Source organism: Macrobrachium rosenbergii, chromosome 29 (assembly GCF_040412425.1).
Source record: "Macrobrachium rosenbergii isolate ZJJX-2024 chromosome 29, ASM4041242v1, whole genome shotgun sequence".
Classification (NCBI taxonomy): domain Eukaryota; kingdom Metazoa; phylum Arthropoda; class Malacostraca; order Decapoda; family Palaemonidae; genus Macrobrachium; species Macrobrachium rosenbergii.
The window spans coordinates 11,619,584-11,644,550 of record NC_089769.1 but is presented as its reverse complement, the minus strand read 5'-3'; the positions used below and the strand labels follow the sequence as shown (position 1 = coordinate 11,644,550).

The 24,967-nt window shown below is 36.4% G+C and overlaps 1 pseudogene; it reads right to left on the bottom strand.

Annotated features, from left to right (window-relative positions):
- Nucleotides 1-1,733: 1,733 nt before the first annotated feature.
- The window catches only part of LOC136854353 (SCAN domain-containing protein 3-like), a 166,973-nt pseudogene continuing 143,739 nt past the window's right edge, over nt 1,734-24,967 (bottom strand).

Below are 24,967 nucleotides of genomic sequence, written 5' to 3'. Positions count from 1 at the left end.
CACAATCTGGCGTTACTCCAACCTGACTCTTCGGTTTTCGACACACAGCCCGAAACGGACGCGTGCACAGAGAAATGCGGTTAAATATGCACAGTGGATGACATTTCGAATATACTTTTTATCAAGGAAAGATTTTTAAAGTAAAAGGTGAGGTACTGAATTCTTTATATTGAAAAGGCCTTCTCTTTCATTCAGTGCACAAGGAAGCTCACAAACAGAGGATGAATAAAGTAAAGTCGCTCGCCAACAAAAGTAGAAAAAAAATCGAAATCAGGAACCGATGGATTATTTAAGTCGGTGATTGGTAGTGTTCTGAAAACGCCTGAATAAAACTCGTGCTGGAAATGGGACTGATCATCGCATTACTTGGTACTCTCGTGTATTTTTCATGTATATATATATATATATATATATATATATATATATATATATATATATATATATATATATATATATATATATATATATATATATACAGAGGATGAATAAAGTAAAGTCGCTCGCCAACAAAAATAGAAAAAAAATTGAAATCAGGAACCGATGGATTATTTAAGTCGGTGATTGGTAGTGTTCTGAAAACGCCTGAATAAAACTCGTGCTGGAAATGGGACTGGTCATCGCATTACTTTGTACTCTCGTGTATTTCATGTATATATATACAGTATATATATATATATATATATATATATATATATATATATATATATATATATATACATACATACACACACATGCATACACATATACACTCACTCCGTCATATATGTATGTATATATATATATATATATATATATATATATATATATATATATATATATATATATATATATATATATATATATATATATATATATATATATATATATATATATATATATATATATATATATATATATATATATATATATATATATATATATATATATTTATATGATTTAACCTGGGAAATGCTTATCATGAGCCAATTACAGACTCTAAATGAATTATTTTGTTACTTATACTCTATTTTTGTATAAAATCTGGCTGCTGCTCATTCAAGGTAAAAGGGGGAATTTAACTGAGCTGAGGGCTCTAACTATTTTTGTACAAGGTATTTGTAAGTAAACACGTTAGGGTAAGTTTAAAATTACGTGTATTTACATGAAATGAACTATCAGAAGATGAAATGGACTAATCAGGCAGGCAAGGCCTTAGAGGTTAATTATAACTGGGAAAACTTAAAGGTATGTCCGTCGGTGTGACGATGCTGATACAAGGCACAGTCAAGAGAGACTTCCACGGCTAACAAACCCTCTGTAAACGGAGAGATTTACGAATTAAAAGCCAGTAAGGACACAGTAAAATATGCATAGGACAAAGCGAGCACAAAGGGTGCCAAAGAAGCCTTGAACACACGATTTTATGTAATTATTTAAACGCAGGCATTTACGTACCACTGCCCTAAAAGGCAAGGTAAATATGGAAATACTGGCACTTAGAAAATGAAATAGGAAGTTCAGTACGAGAATTGAAACAGTGTGACTGACTGGAAGAACCTTTGCAACAGATCACTTTACCTTATAGAAGAGGTGGCTTCAGCGAGGGTAATGGCGGCGGAGGAGGGCTAAAGGCTTCACTGGTAAGAATGCCAAGGGTCCCTACAAGATTGGACCACGTGGTAGGGCATGGCTCTCTGAAGGAGGAGGGAATGATAGGGGGACATGTGTCTCGCTCGCATCTAGCTATGCAGGGTTGCCAGATGGGAAAAATCTCCTACGGCCAAATTATTTTCATATGACGGCCAAACCGGCCAAATCAACTATGGTTTACGGCCAAAATACGGCCAAATATTATTTTTTTATTACACTAACTACTATCATTAGCCTATTATTATTAGTAATGCAGATGTAAGTATGTAGTATAAAAGGCTATTAATTAGATATGCATGAGTAGCAGGCCTAAATCAGGTATTAATCCTTCACTTCTTTGCCATGAATTTACATTTATCTATTGTCATTACTCTCATGCAGTTAGTATCACATTGTATGCATTCAAACACACAAACAAGTATGAGCATAAATTAATTAAATGCATATGTGTATTTTTTTATGGGCATGTGAAAAAGAGAGAGAGAGAGAGAGAGAGAGAGAGAGAGAGAGAGAGAGAGAGAGAGAGAGAGAGAGATCGCATATTACTAGTATTGTATTTTTGAGTAGGCTAATCCCGTATAGCCTACAGTCGTTTATTCTTAAGGTTATTTATTGAAAGAAGTCTTCTTACCTTCCGTTTATTTATAAGGAATTAAGACAGGTGTAGTTATAATGAATTACAATTACTTAGTAAATAGCCTATCACAAAGATATGAAACAATTTCAGTTCTTTTATTTAATACTTCTTATATTTCTAATAATTCCATTCCCTGTCTTTAACTGTTCATTCTTTACTGTTTTACATTATATTAGCAATGATTACAACATATTTCTAACTAGAGATTATTCATTAGTTCATATTCAGAATTGCAAGGATATCGGCTGCATTTTCGCCCTCTGACTCTTCCCTCTCATACATATTTACCGAATTGAAAAGCTCTAGCATGTTTTGATTTACTTTAAAGTCCTTGCAACATTTCCCTTGAAACTGGAGATGAGTACGGATTCTAAGGATCGCCTCCAACATTGCTGTACTCATTCGATTTCGTAGTTTTGTCTTAACGCAAGTAACAGAGGAAAAGATTCTTTCAACAACAGCATTACTTATGGGTGTTGTGAGGCAAGCCATTGCATAATTCCCTAATTCTTTGAAAGGCTGGTTCCCAGTTGAATTTTTGTACCCTAAGACCCCGGACCAAAAAGGAACCGATTCCTTTGGAATCTCACCATTAAAAACAGACTCTTCTGCCCATGGCAAATGCAATATTTTCCTGTATTGCTGCTCTATGCCATCCTCATTATCTTTTCTTAAGTGGGGCAATGGAAGATCTTTAAAAGACACACGGTCAGTTTGGCTCAATACCTTGCTAGGAGAGAATGCACTGAGGCCTTGGAATATTGCTGTTGATGCTGGGAGCCTATTTTCCACTTGTTTTAAGGCCTCAAAAAGGAAACTTGAACATCGGTGCCTAATCTCATCTGCAATTTTTACCACTTCATTTGAGTTATTTTCTAATTCTATGTATGTATTCAGTTCCTTGGTGAATTTAGCACCATAGTCGATATCCTTTGTTGGTAAAAATTCTCCCCTCTTGTTAAGTACTCTATATTGTAGAGTTTTATGAATCAAAAGTAATTCTTTTACCAAGCCTTCGGGATCACCATCGGTAGCTTGAAAAAGAGCATTAAGTCTTTCAAAATCTGTCACGATTGGTGACACAAAATGAAAGTATAAGAGATTTACTTTATCTCTTAACATATTAAAGATTTCCTTGCTTTATAGCGACAGGATGCATCTGCATTTGGTAAAGCAACTGAAAAATATGCCTTCAACTCTTCCCAGTTTACAAGAATATTATATATGATTTTTCCTCTGACCAACCATCGTGTATTTGAGAGTTTTTGAAATGGAAGGGGTTGTCCTTTTCTTTCTTCATTTGCATCCATAACCTTAAACAGATCCTTGAAAGCTTCTCTTCGTATGACACTCTTACTAAACCATTTAGGAACTTCATGTAACAAATATCCTAAGTTAGAGGGTAATTTGTCAAATGCCTTTTCCACGCAAAGTGCGAGGGAGTGACAGACACACTTGTTGAGTTGACAGTTAGGTGATTTCTCTCTTACCCTAGACCAAACAGAATTGTGTTCACCTATCATTGCTGAAGCCCCATCACTCCCAAACCCAACACAGTTAGACCATTCAAGCCCCATATTTTCCAGGGTATTGTTCAAAGTCACAAATAATTCATGACCAGTTGCTCCAACAACGGGTGCGGAGGCCTCGAACTCGGTCACAATAGTAGACTTTGATTCACTGTAATACCTAATTACAATACACAAATGTTTATCAGTAGCTACATCTGTGCTTTCATCAATAAGTACGCAAAATTTCTTCCCTGTACATCATCTTTAAATTCTTGAATAGTGCTGGAGAAACGACTTTTGAAATTATTTTGCTGCATTTAGTACGATGAATCTGAATGTTTTCTAATATACTACCTTTACCATTTCTTTTATTACTTCCCCACATGATCCACACTAACTATTGTGCAATGGCAAGCAAAGGAAACTGCAAGTTCTATTTCAACACGCTTTTTTTCATCGTCTTTTTTATTAAAGACTTTCACTGGCAATGTCTGGGACATTGCTGAAGCATTCACCCTGCTCATGTGCCCTTTGGTTTTTTCATGATCAGCAAGTCGAGAAGCCTTTGGAGCAATAGTAGTCTTTAAGCTATGTCTCTCACTCTTGTTCCTTCGGTGAGGCCCTTATATGACTTCGGTCAGGGATTAGGAGGTCATCCACAGGTAGATGGGGTTGGTGTCATTTCCCTATGCGCGTGCATCATTTATGACTCAAGATCCAGGTGTTCATGCCAGATGTCCTTTCTCTTAATCTGCCTCGCCGGCTCTATTCTGCCTCCGGCCATACTTAGTCTCTTCACAACCTCGTGTATGGAAACAAAACGCTCCTCAGGGTCACATGTTCGAGAAGAGAAAGTTGAAGTGATATACATTGTGTGATTAACAGATTAAGGGAGGAGCCAATATGCCTTTCGTCCTTCCTTGTCAGGCAGTGCCAAAATGCACCGTTGTATTTTCCAGCTTTAAATTAAGAATTTGGTGGCTGGGATAAAATGAGAAGATATAAAAGTCTCCAGAATAGAAGTTTCTTATCATTATGACCACAATATTTCAAGAAGTAGGTTTATGCATACAAGAGTAAAGGAAATCGTTCCCTCACCCCGACCCCTCTCTCTCTCTCTCTCTCTCTCTCTCTCTCTCTCTCTCTCTCTCTCTCTCTCTCTCTCTCTCTCTCTCTTCCCCGATTATGTTTCTCATATTGAGATATTTATTTTGATATTGGTCTTCATGTCTTTCCATAAAAAAAGAAAGTTTTAAACGTCTCATATTAACCCTTGCGGTGGAATTTGTGTTGCCATATCGAGCATTATTTGTTTACCAGAGTTTTATTTTTTATTATTTTATGGGATCGTATCGCCAAACATTCCCGCACAGGACCCTTTGAACAGTGTTTACTATCCTGTAGTGTTTACAGAAACTGTCTGTCTGTCTGTTTGTTACTATTTTGGTGGCTGTTCCGTTGAGCTTACTACAAGAGTTTTTCCTATCAACGGCTTCGTAATGCCGTTAGACTACTTCCTCCAACATCTGTGGAAGTCGGTAGTACTTGGGGTTCACGATGCAGAGATTTTTCATTTTCTGCGGCTAAGCTTTGGAATTCTCTAACGGCTTTTTGTTTGCCTGAATCTTACAGTTTCTTTCTGTAGGACGAACGTTAAAGGCTTCCTTCATGGCTAAGTCACTCTCTTCTACCTTGCCTTTTCTCGTTTACTTCGGGTCTGGGCTATAAAAGGGCACTAAGTGGACAGTACCGTTGGCCTCTGCACCCGAAGAAAGAAATTGTGTGAATTATGTTAGAATAATGTTAAAAAATATATTTTTTTCGTAATCCTTAATTCAGCTCTGTTTAATCTCTGAAGGATCCCACAAACCCTAGAATACGAGGGTCCAGTCACCTGGTATATTTGTAAGTAACAAGACTGAGAGAACAAGAAACGTAGCGAAGGGGCTTCTTTATACTTACACATGTTTATATATATATTATATAATATATATATATATATATATATATATATATATATATATATATATATATATATATATATATATATATATATTTAAATATTGACAGTTATCTTTAATGCGCCTTGTTTTAATTAGAAATTTTTAACACGAACGGAAGCGTGTTCTAAGATCTTCAGACATAATCATTGTGATCATTAAAATGTATTGGTGGAGTAGAGATAGCTTGCGCTTTGCAGGGTAGGTGAGTTTTCCCTTAGCTTCTTCGAAAACATTTTCAACATTATAGTACCTTATGTCAACAATAAACAGAAAGTAAATGTTATCCAATCCATTGGTTTGTTATAGTGCCTCCTGTACCAACAATTCCGTATAACCTGGTCGGGATTGTTCATGCAGCATCATCATTCGCATTCAAAGCCTCTGACCTAAAGATCTGTCACCCCTGTTGTTTTAACCATCGCAAATCAAGTAGCACTCATACTTATACGTATATTAGACAAGATGCAATGCCACCGATCATTTCAACGACCCCATTGCAGGGAACAGTTCTAACTCACTCTGGCACATGGCATTTAGTTCCGAAGTCATCTGATATTGTTGCTTTCAGTAATTTCAACTATTAATGTTCAAGTCCACAGAGGGAGGGACTCGACGGGGTAATGCCCCCGACCTTGTAGGATTGGCAGCGATATACAGGTAATCTCTCTCTCTCTCTCTCTCTCTCTCTCTCTCTCTCTCTCTCTCTCTCTCTCTCTCTCTCACACACACACACGACTAGATGACCCGTAATCCATCAAAGTGGACGTCCCATTCTTTTAGAAACAGTACTTGAAAAGAAGGTACAAGCAAGCGCCACAAAGTTAATTCCATCCATTAGGCAAATAGGTCACCAAAGACGACTACAGAGCCTGAACGTGTATGGCTTAGAAACAGGACGATTGCGAGGACAACTCATAGAAACATTCAAAATGCTGAAAGGCATAACAAAAGTAGACAGTAGCCTCTTCACATTAAATGAAAACCAGACAAGAAATAATGGATGGAAACTAGAGCTGCAGAGATACAACACATCTCATTGTGGGAACTTCTTTACGTACAAGATGTGTGACACATGGAATAAACTGCCACCAGAAATTGTAAACAGCAAAGGTGTGGAAGAGTTTAACAAAAGCCAGACAGAATCATTAGAACACTGTGAATGAACAGTAAAACCTGCTTCTAGAGATAAGTAAGCACATGATGTCTCCTCGGATGGACTAATAAGTCTTTGAGACATCTTAATCCTTGTAACTCTCTCTCTCTCTCTCTCTCAAATATCATTAGATGTCTTGTAAATGGACTGCTCGTTCTTTTAAAAACAGTACTTCAAAAGAAGGTATAATACTTGTAATTCTCTCTCTCTCTCTCTCTCTCTCTCTCTCTCTCTCTCTCTCTCTCTCTCTCTCTCTCTCTCTCTCTCTCTCTCTCTCTCCAAAGTTTTACTCACTACATAGTTTTAAAGAATGTTTTCCCTGTAAGAAGGCTGAGTGACCATTGAGCGTTTTAAAGATGTTACTTGGCTATCATCCGGCAGAATTGGTTTAAAAATCTCTCTCTCTCTCTCTTTCTCTTTCTCATGTGTCACTGGGTCATCGTACGGAAAAAGTTTTTAAAAATTACTCTCTCTCTCTCTCTCTCTCTCTCTCTCTGTCTTCCCTTTTCCAAGGATACTACTTCTTCATCATCCGGAAAAAGATTTTGAAAATCAGTCTTTCCCTTCCCCTAACCCCCCGTCTTTATCCGGAAAAAGGTTTTGACAACCAGTTTTTCCCTTCCTCTCATCCCCCGTCTCTCTCTCTCTCTCTCTCTCTCTCTCTCTCTCTCTCTCTCTCTCTCTCTCTCTCTCTCTCTCATAATTTGTCCTGAAGACATGGCTGCCTCATAGCTTAGTAAGATTACGTCCAGCTCTCACATCACTTGGTCGCATTGGGAAAAAGAGGCATTTTCCTCACCAATAATTCTTCTCAGCCTTTTACTTCCTGAATTCCTCTCAAATATTCTTGAGGTTATTTATGAATCAAATGGCACTTCTAAGTATGCCTAGAAAAGTTATTTCGAAAGATTTGAGTTAGTGCCAAATGTCACAGTTTTATACCTATTGCATAGAAAGGAAAAAAGGATAGGACCATATATATATATATATATATATATATATATATATATATATATATATATATATATATATATATATACTGTATATATTTATATATATATATATATATATATATATATATATATATATATATATATATATATATACAGTATATATATATATATGTCTATATATATATGTATATGAATATTTATGTTTATTATACATCTATATGTGTATTCTAATATTTGAAAGTAGTGAATGTGTTTATAGATTATATGTGGCTTGAAGGAATGCTAAGGTTCACAAATCTTTTATGAAAGATTTTCTTTTTCACATTCCAGAATTCGATAACCAACATTCGACATGGATTTTTTTTCGCCTCGAATAACGGCGCCTCTGGGGTACAGGAGACTGAAAATCGCTCTCGATGCCTGATTAGTTTTCCGTTTTCTCTCTTTTTCGTTTACGAAAAAAGTAGAGGAAAACGAAGCTTATTTTCCTATTATTCGGAAATACTTCTTAAACTATTGGTAAAATAAGTATAGGACAAAATCAACGAAATACAACAGAAGTCCTCTTTTTTCCTCAAAAAATCAGTGTGAGAAATATGAATTTTATTCCTCTCAGCAAATATCAGAGGGAAAATGGAATGGATTGTATCATCAAGTAAGTGAAATTGGTAATTTTCCACTGAATTGCTTTGGAAACCCAAAATCTCTTTTAGAAAGTGAAAATGTAAACTCTTACTTCACTTTAAGAGTTGGATGTTATGTAAGTTAGTGTTGGTGACAGCTATGGAATAAACCGTACCCATTCCCTGTATTTCTAATATAGAATGACCTACAAAAATAGTTGTAAACGTATTGTAATTGGAACGTAACCTCTAATTGCTCTTTTTCCCAATAAATTTGGATACCCTTTCCACTGAAAGTCCTGAAACTTCAGTCTTTTAACATGCGTGGGTTCGAATCCCACTTGGGAAGGAGAATTTCTTCGTTTCGATTTCTTACACATTTCAAGGTTTACAATGTTTCCGAAACACTGGCAGATATAGAAATAAAGAGGTCATTGTAGTCATAGCAGCAGATTAGACATGTGAATGGAACTATCGCAGTTGTCACTCTGTATTTTATGATGCCTAGGGAGGAACAACTTCTTCCCATCTCTCACTTGTATTTTTTAGTTGAGAGATTGAGGGAATGTGTTCGCTGAGAGCTCGATAAACATTTTCTTCGTATTTGTGTTTTAGTTTCTGTAAAAGAAAACTGTTGTGCCGGCTTTGTCTGTCCGTCCGCACTTTTTCTGTACGCTCTCAGACTTTAAAAATTGCTGAGGTAGAGGGCTGCAAATTGGTATGCTGATCATCCACCCTCCAGTCATCAAAGATACCAAATTGCAGCTTTCTAGCCTCTGTAGTTTTTATTTTATTTAAGGTTATAGTTAGCCATGATCGTGCTTCTGGCAACGATATAGGAGAGGCCACCACCGGGCCGTGGTTAAAGTTTCATGGGCCGCGGCTCTTACAGCATCATACCTAGTTCACCGAAAGATAGAGGTATTTTCGGTGGCCTTGATTATACGCTGTACAGACAACTCGACTGCGCCGAAGAAACTTAGGAGCATTTTTTACTTGTTTAAATTATGCCGCTATGTTTTTCATGAGGATCACCGCATCGATCTGACACCTACGGTACAGCTTGATGAATAATCCGTTTTCTGATTTAGTAACTTAGACGACAGCTTGAGAGACAATAGAACGGAAGCATTGATGGAAATGTAAGAAATTCTGCGGTGCTAAGTAAACAGTGAACGAAGAAACGATTAACTATATGAATACGATGGTTACTTTGCAAATTCCAGGTGGACAACGAGATTTTACCTTTTATTATAAAAACGTTAATTAAATTTACCTCATTTCCCCACAGGAAGCACAGAAAAAATTAATAAACAAAAATGAGGAACAAAACATTCATTCAGTTATATATATATATATATATATATATATATATATATATATATATATATATATATATATATATATATATATATATATATATATATATATATATATATATATATACACATAACCAGATGTTATGGTTGATATTAGAGATTAAATCAATTTCATTTACATCCGTAAGGTGAAAGGTTCAGGCGGCAGCCCAAATTAGGCCATGATTTATTTACCATGTGTCTAAAAGATCCTGACATTCGAAGGTTAAGTAGGCTACTCCTTAAGCGGAAGACTGATTATGCGGAGGAATATATGAGTTATAATCTTTATAAAGGGGTGGGGGGTCACCTGGTTTGAACGTCACACAGTTAAAATCCAAACAAAATATAGAAGTTACTGCAACTTTTTGGTATAAAAAGTTCTAGACTCTCTCTCTCTCTCTCTCTCTCTCTCTCTCTCTCTTTGACTTTGCCTTCGAACAGCTTCTGTTTTGAAATCTTGGGGAACAGCTGTTTTAAAATGTTGGGGAACAGCTTCTGTTTTGAAATCTTGGGGAACAGCTTCTGTTTTGAAATTTTTGGGAAACAACTGTTTTGAAATCTTGAGGAACAGCTGTTTTGAAATCTTGAACAGCTTCTGTTTTGAAATCTTGGTGAACAGCTTCTGTTTTGAAATCTTGGTGAACAGCTTCTGTTTTGAAATCTTTGTGAACAGCTATTTTGAAATCTTGGTGAACAGCTTCTGTTTTGAAATTTTTGGGGAACAACTGTTTTGAAATCTTGGTGAACAGCTTCTGTTATGAAATCTTGGGGAACAGATTTTGTTTTGAAATCTTGAAGAACATCTTCTGTTTTGAAATCTTGGGGAACAGCTGTTTTGAAATCTTGGGGAACAGATTATGTTTTGAAATCTTGAGGCACATCTTCTGTTTTGAAATCTTGGGAACGTAAACTTCTTCTTCCTCTGTCCTTGTTGTGGAGGAAACGACGATTTCGTCGCCACAATTTTCCAGTTGTGGTCATGTTAATCTGTACCGGTACGATCTGTTTTGTTTTCTGACCGTCATTATTTCGCCCTTGACCCAATCTTTTGTAATGTGGTTCTCGTACAATGAATTATTGAAGGCTTCAATGATTGTCTCCATATTACGTAGCCTAACTCCTTATGGCACAGGACATCAGTGCTTCGTAATAATTTGGGGCTGCAGACTTAAGATTTCTTAAGAAACAACTTGCACCTCTCTTCTATGGTGAAAATGAATGCAAGTTGGAAATTACTTCTGTGTTGTACCAGTTATTCAGTGCTGGCAGCTGTGGGTGAAACATGAGTCAGCAAAGAATAAATGGAACAGCGCAGCAATGATTTTCATATTTTCATTCAAAGTTTCACCCTTGTAGATGAGGAGAGTTACAGCAAATTAGAAAAGTTTTCTAAAAGTAAAACGTGCCACATGTGCTTTGCCTTTCGATTTAAAAATATCGTTAATAAGAGTTTAAACCAAAATTGATTTTACACTTAGAATTACCACATACTAAATACTAGTACATATCTTTTATTCAGCTTTTAATTTAAAGTTCGCTGTGTGCAGTGTCGATAATTGATATATCCTTTTGTAGTCGTAATGATTTTTATTTTGATAAAAAACGAAGAAAAAGCTAACTTTTCACAAAGAATTATATGCATTTGGTTAGTACATAGAAATCTGTTGCGTCGTTGTTTCAAAGAATAAAACCGAATATGATACATAAGAACTTTGCTCCTTAGCAACTATTGATGGATTTGCTTACGTTTCATGTTTTAATAGTCATAGACTTTCCTTGCTAATGTGCCTAAATCTATAGCCTTCTCCTGTACTTTTCACATGATTTTTGTCTGTCTCTGTCTCTCTCTCTCTCTCTCTCTCTCTCTCTCTCTCTCTCTCTCTCTCTCTCTCTCTCTCTCTCTCTCTCTCCGTATGTTGTCAGGACTTCAGTAAACAGTTTGTTATTTTCAATTTCTGCGTGAGAATTTAGCATTCCCCACAGTGGAAATTTTTGTCTCTACATATGGATTACAAAATTTCTCACAGTGTTGCGTTATATGATGATTGTGAAACTCTTAAGTTATCGTTGTATACTACGACTTCATAAAATATTTTAAATAATAAAACGTACGGAGAATCATACGGAGAGAAGATTCCAAAGTAAACTTGAGAGAGAGAGAAGGAGAAGGAAAGATTTGTCTTCCATCTTTACACCCCGAGGCGGCCGGGTATGTAGGCAGCTGGTCAGAAGAAAAGCAAAGAGAATTCTTCTTCCCAGCATTGCCGACTCAACCCGAAAAAGAGGAGAGGAAGAGAGGTGGAAGGGAGTCATTTTTATTATCATTGACTGCTGCCAAACGTTCCATGAAATTAAGAGGATAAAGAAACGGCGCTTCACGTTTCTCCTTCTTTCAGGAATGAGTTTATCGGCAAATGAATAACAGAAGGATTCGAGATAAGGTCAGGGATGCTGGGGTGGAATTTCCTTTTCAGTTGTTTCTTACGCATATTACACAAAAGCTCAGATCTCGTGTATACATGTAATCTCAGTTTTGTCTTAGGTTAAACTAATTCATTTTGGTTAATAGTGCGTAGTACTTTATGAAATTTTGTCCGTGTTTTAAAACGAGCTTGTAGCGCGCTGGAACCCGGCGCTGCTGTCTCCCCTACCCTCCCGATCCCCTACCTACCCGCCCCCACCTGGGGCTAACAAACAGGTTTGCAGGAGGAGGGTGGATGTCTCCCCTACCCTCCCGTTCCCCTATTTACCCCGCCCCCTCACGGGACTGACAAACTGGTTTGTAGGAGGAGGGTGGCTGTGTCATGTCTCCCCTACTGTCGCCCGGGGGAGGACGAACAAGATCCGCTCGGATTTCATTATTACAGATTGGGAAGTCTGTGCTGATCAATTGCCTGTTGATTTTAAGTGCCTCCGTCGCCACTCCACGATTGAATAAACGAAACTTTTCTTGGTGTTCGCAAAATGGCTAATTTCAAGCTCTTTGTGGAGAATTGATTGATTCACTGATTTAATTCACAAATCGACGTCACAGCTAAGCGTCCCTGACATAGTACTAAGTTAATGTACAATCTTAAAACGATATTTATGCTTCCACCGACATAGTCAGTGTAAATCAGGTTCAATCATCAGATCTTGTGTAACGGGAGCTTCATAATTTCCTGAAAAGCTTACCACCTACGGACAAGAAGTTATTTTGCTCGCATATATTGTTACATTATTATTTCCCTTTTAACTGCATGTGAAACATACTGAGGTTCAATGCATCTGGACAGTACCAGGTCTTGTGGGGCTTTGGGAAGTGTCTTACACTGGTGACCCAAGGCTTACTAGTAAATGATGATCAGAACTGTTTTTGCCTGCTTCGTATATCTATACGAATACAAACAGATGAAAGAACTATTCATACGTAACGGTTTAGGTACAGTGTAAACTTTGGCTAATGAAATTGTCACCCCGCCCAATTGAAATTTGTAATGTCTGGGACCTGTCATCTCAGGAAAATGTAGGAATGCCGTTATGTAAATCAAATGAAATCACATTAACTTTCAAAATGGTTTAATTGTACTCGGGAAAATGTTTCAGAGGATTATTTTGTCAATATGATAAGAACTTCTTTTGAACATGAGCGTATTTGCACACTGGGCCACGTTCCTAAGTTATATTTTGAGATATCATTTACCAAAAGGAAGAATTATAACTTTACAATAATATTGTCAACTAAATTTGAAGAAATATTTTCATAAATACACAGTATTCTTCTAATTTTGTTTTTATATAAAGGAGTCCTTTAAAACATAAGTTTATTCTTCACTATGCAATTTAACCAAGCTAAAGTTAGAGGTAGTTGTTAAAAAGAGAAAGAATTGAATTATTTTCCTTATGTTCCTAACATTTGACGACATAATCTCTTTGGATCAACTGTTTGTACTCTCTCTCACTTATGTCCTTATCTATATACATCGAAATCCTCTTGATGCTCTAAGGTAGAGACAGGAGGAGACGTGGACAGGAAGAAACTGTCCCGGAGGCTCCAAGGTAGAGACAGGAGGAGACGTGGACAGGAAGAAACTGTCCCGGGAGGCATACAATATGCCCAGGTTACGAGATCCCCTATTACGTGCCTCAGGTGACAGCGCTGGTAGAAATCCACCTGTGCAGAAGACTGTTTTATGGATGTGCATTTAAGGGGAAAGTTGTGCATTATTAGCCAGTGATGATTATTTGTACTGAGAATTTGAAACCATTCGAATCCCTTGTATCAACGTCATGTTGTCCCTAAAGCTGAAGGTGGAACTGGCAGTGGGATTACAGTCGGTCGAGATTAGTTTATCCAGAATTCCGGATATTGACGTTGAGATTCCATTCCACCAGCGACACAAGGGCCTGGAATCCAAAATCCAATTGCCGGAAATGTTCTTTGCCTAATAAAACAAACAGTGTGTTCCGTGTTACTGTGGATTGGCTGGGTTCATGGAAGAACTTCCACAATTAATTGTTACAGAGTCGGCAGCTTCAGTGACATTTTTATAATTCGAATAAAGGAAAGATAAAATGAAATAGATAAGAATTTTCCTCATGAGCACTTTTTATCTTCGTAGTTGACATTCAGTGAGATTGATATTAACACGTGAATGTCGGGGTAAGGTTTTCCATTGAGTTTGGGAGGAATTTTAATAAGATTAAAAATTTGTAATAGCCTTCCGTGAATTTCCCATCTCCCAGTTAATCGTTTTACGTCAACAAAATTTATTTAGAGGAAATGGGAAAATGAATCCAGGCAGCAAAATGTTTGTATAGTTGATAATCAAAATAAACATAATCAATCTTTGTTTGGTTTGTGTAGCTTATTCTTTTTATAATAATTGAATGTATGTGTAAAGTATCCATCACATTCGATGTCAAAATTATAATAAATTTATTTTTTTTTTGATACTGAAAAATGATAAGAATTGTTAAGTCATAAAAAGATTATGTTTCGTATTGCAAGACTTGATTCATTATGATATACAGTATATATACATGCATACATACACATATATATGTACATATATACATATATATATATATAGATATATAGATATACTTTTATATATATATATATATATATATATATATATATATATATATATATATATATATATATATATATATATATATATATATGTATGTATATACATATGCACAGTATATACATGCACAAACACACACAAATGTTTATATATATATATATATATATATATATATATATATATATATATATATATATATATATTATATATATATATATATATATATATATATATATATATATATATATATATATATTATATATATATATATGTATATGTTTTGCACTTTCCTTACATTGATAAAAAAAAGGAAGGAAAAGTATTACTAAGAAACAGAACAAGGCATGAAAATCATGGGTTACTAAAATACGTTCCGAAAGTGAGCGTTACTCTAAGAAATGTGATATAGGAAATACTACACTTTAGAAAAGTACATCACACCCATTTACAGAAGAAGTAGTATTATAGCCAGTCCCGGTAAGAGAGAGAGAGAGAGAGAGAGAGAGAGAGAGAGAGAGAGAGAGAGAGAGAGAGAGAGAGAGAGAGAGAGAGAGACTGATCACTTGAACTTTTAGAGTAATAAGTAAATAGATGGGTGGAACTCAAAGAGAAAGCATGAAGTCTTCTGGGTTAATAAATAAAAAATGGAAATAAAGGATAGGAAGAGCACGAAACTTCTTAGAGTAGTAGAGAAGTATAAACGATTGAAAATGAGAGAGAGAGAGAGAGAGAGAGAGAGAGAGAGAGAGAGAGAGAGAGAGAGAGAGAATGTGAAAACACTGAATAATGCATAAAAGAATGAGATCAGAGATTAATGTCAACACAGTATGAAGTATGCCATCATCAGGGTACTATCATAATCAAGCAAAGGGGATTTGTAGTTAAGTCCTCTTTCATAAAAATGCGAACAAAAATATTTTCAGGGAACCTGCAGCAGCGGGCTATAAACAGAAAATCGTTAGTGTGAAGATATATATATATATATATATATATACTGTATATATAATTTTATATATATATGTATATGTATGTATGTATGTATGTATATGAGTGTGTGGGGGGTGTGCGGTCTTTTATGCTGTCGAGTTAAAAAAGATTTAAGCCAATATTACCGTCGGTAGCATACACTTGCCAAAACTGTGCAAGTCCGTCTCCTTTTGTTACCCAACCACAATTACTTCTGTCGATACCACCGTGAAATTCTCTTATCAGCTGCATATGCTGAGGGGCTAAGTGCGACTCGTGCATGCTAACCATACTCTCGATTGACCCTTATAGAAGTCATAACGCTGCTTGGATTATCACGTGAATAATGGCGCATTCTTATCGAACGAGGCCTCTCTTGTATTTCCCATGATCCTTCTTTCTTGTGGAGTTGCAGGAGGGGTTGGTGCCGCACTATTCCTCCCATAAATCCCCCAGCCCCCGCCCCCCTTTCCTATTAAGAAACCTTCGAGTTACGTTTAGGGAGGATTTATAAGTATCTCTGATGGGTGAGCAGAATCCGGATGTCCACACTAGGCCTCTTACTTCACTTCTTACCAGACTTGCGGCCTTAGGACAAGGACTTATGCTGTCCTAAGGTGGGCTTACTATGCAACAACCAACTAACCTGACGGTTTATCATTGGTCCTATTTTTCATTTTATGTTTTCTGAAATTCAGTGATGAAGAACCGGTGAAGTTCCTTTAGAGAAATGGTTTTCTTCGGTGGAATTTCCTTTAAGGATCGCGGGACGAAATTCTTATTTTTACATAAAAGGCGATGTTCAGCGATCGAATTTGTAAAGAAAATATCAGTCAGACTATATGAAAAATTTGGTAGTTCAATTGAACCGTGCTTGCATTTCAAAATAAAGTGGGCAGTTTTTTGTATGTTGTGGTTTAAAACAACCCAGATTCAAGAAGTCCCCTAAATAATACGTAAAAAAACTGAAACGAGCAAATATATTCAAAGAAAACGGCCTTCGATAAGCACAACATTAAATTAAGTCGTTGTTTAGATCAAGCAAAATGTGAAAGATTCTCAAGAGGTGTATGATAATTTTAGAATACTTAAATCAAGCAGGAGCATCTAGAGACAAGAAAAATAATTATTTTTGATAAACCAAGTATAACATAAAGAAGTTTTATTTTTTTATATAAACCGTAGAGTAAAGTAAGGAAAAAATCGAAAGTGATATTTTTCTTTTCGTATGACACATTTTATATTGTGTAACTTTCCCGTAACTTTTGATAAAAATCTAATAGAATAATAAAGTTATTTCATATCGGCTGCATTGTTTAACCTTCTGTGCGTGAGGAGTTTTTTAAAGACGCATTTGGAATTTGAATAAATCTAAATATATATAGGGATCCTGCCGTAATTGGAGAATACCAGCTATCTTCATTGGTTTTTTCAGAGTAATTCCGTTTTCTATCATGCTTTGTTCTTACGGATTTCAAAGGGTACTTACTGTATGGGCAGACTTGTAGGGAAATTAGTTCTAATGCGTTACTTGCCAGATCGAAGTCAGTAAGGCATCTTAAAAAATATATTTTTTATGTAATAATGATTATTTTTATATTTATTTACTTTTGTGATAAATTAACGTTTGGAGAGCAATGATGGAAGGAAAAAGAAGTATTTATCAAATCATTTTTCATGTGACAGTGAAACATTTCCATGATAATTTAGAAAGCCATTTATGTGGTTGGGTAAAAAATAAATAGTTCATCGGCGTAGTTATTGGAAAATAATTATATTTTTTCTTTAAACACTGGACCATGTGGCCGTTCCCATACGTTCTAAAAGCGTGAATGTAAATTTTGCAAAGAAGAATAGATGTAAAAAGATGTGCTATAAAAACAACCAAAATAATAAAAAAAAAAAAGTTCTTTTGCCGTCTTTTGAGTGCCTGTATAAACAGGCTCTCTCCGCAAGCAACGTCAATGATCCAGTAAGTTGAATTCATAGACTGGACGACATAGTGAAAGACGAAATCAACATTTGAATCAAGAACAGCAAAGGGGAATTTAAGTAAACAGTTATTTGCAATGGGAGACACTTCGATGAGGCCTCGAATCAAAATAGTGGAATATATGTTAAGATAATAATTGCAGGCAAAACTGTGTAAAGAAGATTTGTTTGTTTTTGGTTTAAGAGTTTTGATTTTTAGTCACGATAATTATCATTATTATTATTACAGGAGACAAAAAGACCATCTTTTGGAAAACTCACTGAAGTATAATGATATACCAGTTTAGAACCCTTTATTGCATGAAGGCTAATCCCCTTATCTTCAGGAGAAATGTAATTGAAGATTACTCTGGAAACGTTTTAGACGCTATCCTTGCAGGTTTCTCACAGGCGTCCGCTTTCGTTTCATTTATGATACTATTAAAAGTTTCCCCTTGGGTTGGGGTGAGGATTGACAGGGAAATGATGCTGGTCTACCAAAATAAATACATAAATAAATAAATAAATAAATAAATAAATAAATAAATAAATAATATGCAAGATTATTATTATTATTATTATTATTATTATTATTATTATTATTATTACAATGATGAAATACAGAACACACTGGTTTCTAGATGCATTTAATTTTATGTGAAATAGATTTTAATATACCCAGGTATATTGCGAATTTATTTTTGACTCCAGTGTTTATGGAATTGCGGGAAGGTCATATTATGAATTTAATTTTTGAAATTGTGAGAAGTTGCTGTTACAATTATTATTGTTGTTGTTGTTGTTGATGAAATTTTTCTCTCCGAATAAAAACTCGTGGATAATTAATTTTGAAAATATACCTCACCATGAATTCCTGTTATCTGCATGCTGTAATGGAATCACTTTCCATTAATAGAACAAATGGTTATTCTGAATAAATAAACGAATGAATAAGCTCCCTGAATGAAATAACTAAAAAAATAATGAGCGTTCAGCCAATCACCATAACATTATTATTAAACGGGAGTATAATTTTTAACCAGTCTTAATGTACTGTTATCACTAACCGGATATATTGCGTTTGGAAGCCATTTGTAAGATTATAATTACGAGATTTTTGTAATCATTTATTACATTAATTCTTGCCGAGTGTCTTCGGGAACACAAAGGGGTTGAGAACGTTCGGTCAGCGATCGTGTTAAAGTGTCCATTAATAGTATCTTTCCAACCTTTGTGCTTTCACCCTTTTTATTCCCTAATGTTCTCACTTTCTTTCCTCTTTCATCCGCATAATTTTTCTTTTTTATTCTTGCTGTGAATTTTATTGATATTGTCTCATTCCTACTTTTATTTCAGTTTTCTTTTACTCATTTCCTTTTTTCCTACATCACCGCTGTACCATTTTTATACGTCTTTTTCCTCTTGTCTTGTAACCTACTTTGTGTTCTAATTTTTGCAGCTTTCCATGTTAGCTCTCTCTCTCTCTCTCTCTCTCTCTCTCTCTCTCTCTCTCTCTCTCTCTCTCTCTCTCTCTCTCTCCCTACAGAACCAGTCATTTATATCTCTAACTCGTGATGCGTATTTCATATGCAAATAAAAGAAACAATAACAAAAGTAATTCTAAGAAGAATTAGCCAAATATGATCAAAATTGAGAGACAGCAACTAACCTATCAGAGAGAGAGAGAGAGAGAGAGAGAGAGAGAGAGAGAGAGAGAGAGAGAGAGAGAGAGGTAACAAAAGGGTCAAGGCAACAGGCCTTCTGGGGATTTTCATCTCGTTAACATGTCCTCTCTCTCTCTCTCTCTCTCTCTCTCTCTCTCTCTCTCTCTCTCTCTCTCTCTCTCTCTCTCTCTGTGTCTGTCTGAGATATTAGGATTCTAATCATGGCGCGGAAAAGTTAACAGGGAGGTCGAATGATCGAATGAAGAGAGAGAGAGAGAGAGAACCTCATAATCTTACGAAGTGTTTCACTCCAGTGGGAACCTCATAATCTTACGAAGTGTTTCACTCCAGTGGGAAAAGGATCATCCTCATCACGGCACTCCTGCTTCTAACTATGCCTAAGTATTGATTATTGACCAGTAGTTCATTTTTCTCTCCTTCCTCCACCTTAGCTCCGACCAACACTTTTCATCTAACAACCAGGTGCTTAATTCAGTGCTTAGGTCAACAAGGGCAAAGTGAATTGGTGGAAAAGTGTTCATACTGTTCCTTTCCTTCTGCTGGGAGATCGAATGCAAGTCATTTGTGTGTGTGTATGTACTGGTGTGTATGGTTGTGTGTGTGTGTGTGTGAGAGAGAGAGAGAGAGAGAGAGAGAGAGAGAGAGAGAGAGAGAGAGAGAGAGGGAATCCCGCAGTATCTTCTTTTACATTAAGAGAGGAGTGAAAAAAGGAAGCGTGGTCTGAATCATCTAGTGAAGGCCCTTGAGCAATTTTTCCATGTCCAGACCTCGAATTGGTTGAGACGTTTCTCGTAGTAAAAATACACATTTCTGCATTCCCTGCTCAGTAGTGTTTCCGTTTGTGGTCTGTTTTTACCTTTGCCAGGTTTTACTTACACTAACCTTATTTCTCCATAACCTAACTCTAAAGTTTCACCTTGAAATCTCCTGTAACTTTGCATTTGCTTCGTTTATGAATGATTCTAATTATCCATAAACCGGAATGATGACATAGTGTCACAGGAACTTCCTTGATATTGGTCTGTGGACGCTGTCAAATGCCTTCTAGCACATTCTGGTGGTCTGCCCCAGATATTTTAACCAAAGAGAAAGATATTTCCAGGTTAAGTCCCTCTCGGATATTTTGGGAGATGAAGCAGATATTTCTGCAATCATCGCTGTTTTAAAGTATGCACACATTTTTATTGACATTTAATTTTTTTTTTTATATATATATATATATATATATATATATATATATATATATATATATATATATATATATATATATATATATATATATCACATCATACAGATTTTTAATGACATTAAATTTTTTTAATATATATATATCTCACCATTCATTAAGCTTCATATCTTGATTTTATTTATTGGTCACATCGCTTCATTTGATTTATTAATCATTTCCTCCACTAATTCATTAATCCATTTACCTTAATATAATTTATTAACTATTCATTACGGCGCTGAATGGCCCCCTTGACTCCAGTGCCTGGGCTTTGCCCTAAATATCTTACATCCTTCCAATTGCCCTCTCGAAATTAAATAAAACCATACGAAAAAGATTTTTAAATTACATCACTTCTCCACTGTAAGACCCAACTCAAATATTTGATCTGTACGACCCTACTTTTTCTAAAACCAGTTTATAATTTTCCAAAAATTTTATTAATGTCATTGTATCTTATTCTTTCTCCGGCGCATTGAGAATGAACATACTTAATATTTTCGAACATTCGACACAAGGGCAATGACTCCGTAGCAACCACACTCAGTCAGGTCACCTTTCTTTGGTATCCTTGCTATGACTTCCAACTCTTAATCATCAGGCTTTGTTTCCGTATTCAACATTCTGTACAACAGTCTAGTCTGTACACGAGGCGCCATTTCAGTCTCAGGTAAAATCATCTTTGCAATGATTGATTCCATCATAACCCGGTGTTTGCTACCTCCATCCATCTTCCTTCATAACTTTTCTTTCCTCTGCTTTTCTATTTTTCCAGCAAGGTTTAGTTCTTCTCTCCGCCAGCATTTGTTTATTCTTCTGTTGAGTCTCTGTTGTGATTTATTTTTGCTTTTACTTCTAATAAATTTTCGTGGAAGAGAAGGCGAAGTGAGAGCGAACTGAATGTTTTGTACATAACACATTTTTGTGCAGACTTACTAATTAGAAAACGTTTTATAAATAAATGTGAATGAACGGCTTAGCCGTAAGGGGATAGGGACTTCTGTCTCTTTTTTGAAACGATTTTACCTGGCCTCTTCCTATTTCTCAAACGTTCTGATTAGAACATTTTTTTTTGCAACTGGAAGTGTGTGAAAGCTGCGAGGATACAGTGCTTAATCCGTAAATGGGAGACGTTTCTAATGGAGCCTCGTCTCCTCGCCCGAATTCGAATAATATAACGTTTAAAGGAAGAAACGTTCAGAAACTCGAGTGGTAATGGGAGGACCATTAGTCTGTGTTTGAAGCCTTTAATTGTGGCATTAACCGTTTCATTTGCACAAGGCTCCCATTTGCCAAAAAGTGACTTTACCCCGCAGAAATGATGCTAAGTTCCTTTTATTAACATCAGCTATCGAAAAGAATATTTCTCATGCACTTACGCAAGGAACGAAGATTACAAACGTCAGCATAATGCTACTGGATAAGCGATATAAGTAGTTGATCATTAAGCAAAGAACGAAAGAAAATAAGAAATGAACCTCTTCTGCAAACGGTGTTGACTACGCTAAACAATCATGTCACAGATAAATTTTGTAATTAGAACGTTTGAAAAATAGGATGAGGCCAATTAGAAGAGGTAAGATTCTTCATTCCCTTGAAGCTTGTATCGCTAACACATTTCTCCCTATAAAACGTTTTCTAATTAGAACTTTTGCGCTAAAAAACATTTTGTACATGATAGATAGCCTGGAAGAGGCTTGCGGGCAAACGAGCTGGCAGAGAGAAAGGGTAGAAAGATGTTGGACTCCTCAAACATTTTTATTTCTTGAGAAACTTAGGTCACTTTAAGAGTTTTATCCCCCGTCATGCTCAAGCCTCCCGAGGGAAATAGCGACACGACACGCTTTTCCAGTGATTAATAGTAATTACTGGTTAGTGCTTTTGAATTAAGAAACATTTATTACTCTTGTAATATAATCTTGAAAGGCTGAAGGACTTTTGAGATTTGTTGCTTTTGTGATTAGCTTGACAGGGTGGAACGTTCTTCAGATGAGAAAGGCCCCTCGTTCTTTTAATGAGTTTTCAGTGAGGAGTGCTGTTGAGATGAGAAAGTGAGTAGATTTTGCAGTAACCGCGGAAAAGTGAATTTCCTCTTGAGGTGAGAAACGTTTGTTGCTCTTGTGATACGCCTGACAGGGTTGGACTCTTTCGAGATGAGAAACGCATACTATTCCTGTAACTTCCTTGATAGAGTAGAGCGCTTGCGAGGTGAAACATATCTGTTGCTCTTGTTATAGCCTTGATAAAGTGTAGTACTTTAGAGGCAAGAAACATCTGTCGCTCTTAAAATTGCCTTGTGGAACTGAAGCATTTTCGAGAGGAGAAATATCTGTTCCTCTTGTAATAGCCTTGGTGGATAGGAGCGAATCGCTCTTGTAATACCCTTTACGGAGCGGAGTGCTTTTGCGGTGAGAAACTATTTCGCTCTCGTAATAGCCATGACGCCGTGGAGCGGTTTAGCGGTGAGAAACGTCCGTCGCTCTTGGAATAATCTTGAAAAAGTGGAGCCCTTTCGAGGCGAGAAACGCCTCGTTGCTTCTGTAATAGCCCTGATGGAGTGGAGTGCTTTCAAGGCGAGAAATGCATGGCGTGGTGAAACTGGTTCACTCACCGAGCCCCTAAAATATAGTCCCGCAAACTGCGGGTTAGCAACTGGGCTTAAGGGAGTTGGCCAGGGCACTCACTCCCTTCTTTCTTCGGTACATTCAGAGTCTTGTGACTACGCTACTAACATACGATCCAAATTATGATGCCATTCAGGTAGCCTTATCTTTTCTCTGGTGATTTTTTTATATGGTGGTACATGTTTTGTGAATTTCTCTTTAATGGTCTATTTGCTTTTAATCTCTTCAGTTACTCGGAAAGACAATTCTGTTTACGTTACGGTACGGTAAACTTATTTACACGAAAAGGGCTGGGGTGTTGGACGGAGTTTGGTGGGGTGGGCGATGTAAACGATTGATAACCACCAAGAGAATGTAACGTGAACCAGGTCACCGGTGAACTATTAATGATTAATTGGTAACCAACAATTGTTATCAGTTATGGTATTAAATTACTACCATATTTTCCAGTCAAGTAATTAAGTGAGGCAACGTGGCAAAAAAACGGGCAAAGATATTTCTTCAAGAGAACTTCATCTAATTATCTGCTCAATGGGAAAATTAGAATCAGCTGTATTAGAAAAAAACTTATACCATGGTTGATGTTCAGAGGGAAACTTAATCAGTTTTAGTATTACATTTTTATTTTGAAACCAAAGAGTTTAGAAAGGCAACATTTCAGCACATGCGTAGACAATTCATTTAATGCTACGATTTTTTCTTTGGAACGTGAGGAAGAAATGATTATGTTCACTTAACATGAGAACCACTTCTGGGTCAGAGTTGACGATGGTGGTGTTGAGGACAGTGGTACCCGTCATGCTCACAGGTGCTGCAGGATAACCGGCTTTGTAGAAATTTGTAGGTCTACCCCACACCACACAGAAGGAACCTGTTAAGACAGTAATAACTGCCGATGACTGTGGGGATGTTTCCTTGGTAGTTATCTGATTGGAAGGATTAACTTGGAAAGAACTATGGGTCGTTTTTCAGAAGCTGGTCAAAGAGGAGGTACCTTAATTGATCCGATCCGACTCTTTTTTTTTTTAGAATGTTTGCTAAAGAATCCCACGGGAATATTAAAGCTACTGGATAGGTATAAGTACGTTATTGAAGGGAGTAACTAAAACAAATTTATATTAGGTTGTCTGGGAAAAGGAATGAAAAAAAAGGAAAAAGTGAGACGTGTGAATATTTCACAGTCTGTCGTTCTTGGTGGAGTGAATTCCTTACAAGGAGAGGAAGGTTGGTTGTTCACATGACAGCCTTGACGGAGTGGATCGCTTTCGGAATGAGAAACGTCGTTTGCTTGTGTAAATCATATCTCTCTCGAGATGAGAAACGTCTGTTGCTTGTGCAAATCATATCTCTCTCGAGGTGAGAAACGTCAGTTGCTTGTGTAAATCATATCTCTCTCGAGGTGAGAAACGTCTGTTGCTTGTGTAAGTCATATCTCTCTGGAGATGAGAAACGTCAGTTGCTTATGTAAATCATATCTCCCTCGAGATGAGAAACGCCATTTGCTTGTGTAAATCATATCTCTCTCGAGGTGAGAAACATCAGTTGCTTGTG